A 3580-nucleotide genomic window follows, 5' to 3' on the forward strand; every position below is an offset into this window, starting at 1 on the left:
GTATACTTAAAAAATAATAAACTCAAAAATATCTCTGGCCCTCCCTCCTGATCCACAGAACTCAGTACAGCAGTCCAGTCACTGAACGTGGCTGTCCCCAGGATGGGACCATCTCCCCTTGGCTGTGTCCTTTGCAATAATCAGGATGGAGGAGATAGACCAGTTCTAAAAAGTCACTGAGGCACCTGGCGGTCTCAGTTGGTACAGCATGCCACCCTTGACTCAGGGTTGTGAGTTTAAGCCCCATGTTGGGTGTAAAATCTTTAGAAAATTAAAAATTAAAAAAAAATCAGGCTTCTACACTCACCATTCCTGGACATATGATATGATTCTTCACTTCCTGTTACACAGGCCCAGCCTGGTTGGTGCATCTCCTGGGTGGCAGCTCCAAAGGGACCTACAAGATTTACATTGAATTGTGGCTCAACCCCCGAGGTTCTCTTGTCGGACAGACATGGTCCTGGGTTGTGACAACAACCGGAGTGCCTGGTGTGTACACCTCTCTCTCTGAGTCCCCAGCAGTGGCCCACATGTCGACAAGGGACACAATGGGTCCTTGTAAGTTTTATACAAATGCTCTTGTCCTCTTACCAGACCCTTCCAGATGAAAGGTGTCAGCAGGGAGTAATTGGGAACAGGTGACGTCCTGGCTACTGGAACAGAACAGATTGATTTTGTGACAACAGAAGTAAAACCGCCACCTTGGCAGCTGGGGAAGGAGACACAGGAGACAGGCAGGAGAGACATTAATGATCTCTGTCTCTCCAAGCCACCTGAGCCTCTCTTACTAAGGAAACCATCCTGGTCCAATGCGTGCAAACTGTCACAAGTGCCTTAAACTTGACTGACTGACTCCTGGGTCTGTTATCCTCCACTCGACAGCTCTGACCTTGGTTTGACTGCCACCCTGCTAGAGCTGAGAGCCCGCAGTCGGCGGAGGGCAGCCTCGGCCCCTGTCCTTCTCGCATGGGACCCCTGCCACCACCAGCACCCCTGGTGCGCTCTTCACCCCCAGTCCTGGAGCCACCATCACTCAGACATTCCCTGGGGTAGATGAGTGCCGTCCGGCTGGTGGCACGGACAATCCTCCATCAGTCCCTCCAAAACCAAAGACTAGACTCAATTATTTGACATGGGCTGGGAGCTCTAAGGCTACTAGTGCGCGGAGAAGCCACATGGGAGGCACTGTCAGTTGTCCCCAGCTGATGTAGGTCCCACTTGGGGTGGGGCCAGGTGTCTTCCCAGAGCACCGTGTCCACCTTTGAGACTGTACACCTTGTGCGGAAGTCAAATATCAACTTGCCTCAGGATGACTTTCTGAAAACAGGATGACTTGAAATTTCTCTGACTTTAGTTGAAGAAATCCATGGCACTCCCTTGGCCTAGAAGGCTCTTAGTAGAGTTTTTTTTATTCTATTTTTTTAATGTTTATTTATTATTGAGACAGAGAAACAGCACATGAGTAGGGGTGGGGTAGAGAGAGAGGGAGACACAGAATCAGCAGGCTCCAGGCTCTGAGCTGTCAGCACAGAGCCCGACTCGGGGCTTGAATGCACGAACTGTGAGATCATGACCTGAGCCGAAGTCAGACACTTAACCGACTGAGCCACACAGTCGCCCCTCTTAGGAGAGTTTTAAATCACTAACGAATGTTGTTATGGATGCTAGAATTTCCCTGGACTTCTTCCTTGCCAGGCAGGGCAGAGTCAGTGCAATGTGATATATTCTGCTCTATCTACCTGGGTTCATGCTTCTGGCCAAGTGGAAAGGTGGATGCAGAGACCTAAGAAGCAAGCAACCTGGCCTTTTGTTGTTGTTGTTTATTTTTAAAGTAGGTTTCACACCCAGCATGGAGCTGAATGTGGGGCTTGAACTCAAGACCCTAAGATCAGGACCTGAACTGGGGGGGGCTTGGGTAGCTCAGTCAGTTAAGTGTCCAACTTCAGCTCAGGTCATGATCTCACGGTTCATGAGTTCGAGCCCCACATTGGGCTCTGTGTTGACAGCTCAGAGCCTGGAGCCTGCTTCGGATTCTGTGTCTCCCTCTCTCTCTGCCCCTCCCCTGCTCATGCTCTGTCTCCCTATCAGAAATAAATAAACATTAAAAAAAAAAAAGACCTGAACTGAGATCAAGAGTCAGATGATTAACAGTCACCCTACATCCTCACTTTTTAAGGAAGATCTGATGCTTTATGAATTTGTTGAACTAGGACCCTAAGGGGCATGGTTGAAGTTGAGGTCAGTACTATAAATTGGTCCCATTCTGCTGCTTGAATTCCTGTTGAGAGAAGCTGTAAGTATGGTGTGTGTGACAAACTGAACAGAGTGACTCCCAGACTCTGCTGATCAGATTTGCTAATGGTGTGGTACACTCATGGGAAAATCTGCCAAAATCTGAGACAGTTCAGAAATAGGGATCATTGTTATTGCACAATAGTGCTCCAGGAGTCTCTTAAGTTTCTGCACATTTTGCAAGAGAGGGACTATCTCCCTTGTCCTGGACTCCTCTCAAGGATGTTGGTATATCAATTGGTTAAGAGTCCGACTTCAGCTCAGGTCATGATCTCACGGTTCGTGGGTTCGAACCCCCATGTCAGGCTCTGTGCTGACAGCTCAGAGCCTGAAGCCTGCTTCGGATTCTGTATCTCCCTCTCTCTATAACCCTTCCCCACTTGTGCTCTGTCTGTCTCTGTCTCTCAAATATAAATAAATGTAAAAAAAAATTTAAAAAATAAAGGATATTGGTATACTGAGCAGCCATGGAAGAGAAAATGGAGGCAATGTCTTCTCTAGAGCAAAAGGGGAAACATGCATGCTGGCCATTAGAAAAGATTAGGGCTCATCAAGAAGATGCGGTACACACACACACACACACACACACACACAATGGAATATACTTGAAAATGAAAAAGAATGAAAGCTTGCCATTTGCAACAATGTGGATGGAACTGGAGGGTATTGTGCTAAGTGAGATAAGTCTGTCAGAGAGAGAAAGACAGATATCATATGTTTTCACTCATATGTGGAATTTGAGAAACTTAACAGAAGACCATGGGGGAGCAGAAGGGGAAAAAGTTACAAACAGAGAGGGAGGCAAATCATAAAAGACTCCTAAGACACCAACTAATCTCTAACAAAGCAGGAAAGAATTTCCAATGAAATAAAGAGAGTCTCTTCAGCAAATGGTGCTGGGAAAACTGGACAGCGACATGCGGAAGAATGAACCTGGACCACTCTGGTACACCACACATAAAAGTAAACTCAAAATGGATGAAAGGCAGCGGCGCCTGGGTGGCTCGGCCGGTTGGACATCCGACTTCGGCTCAGGTCATGATCTCACACTTCGCGGGTTTGAGCCCTGCATCAGGCTCTGTGCTGACAGCTCAGAGTCTGGAGCCTGCTTCAGATTCTGTGTCTCCCTCTCTCTTTGCCCCTCACATGCTCACACTCTGTCTCCCTCCCTCTCTCTCGGTCTCAAAAGTAAATAAACATTTAGAATTTTTTAAAAAAATGGATGAAAGGCCTAAATGTAAGACAGGAAGCTATCAAAATCCTCGAGGAGAAAGCAGGCACAAACTTC

This window comes from Suricata suricatta, chromosome 11 (genome assembly GCF_006229205.1).
Source record: "Suricata suricatta isolate VVHF042 chromosome 11, meerkat_22Aug2017_6uvM2_HiC, whole genome shotgun sequence".
Lineage (NCBI taxonomy): Eukaryota > Metazoa > Chordata > Mammalia > Carnivora > Herpestidae > Suricata > Suricata suricatta.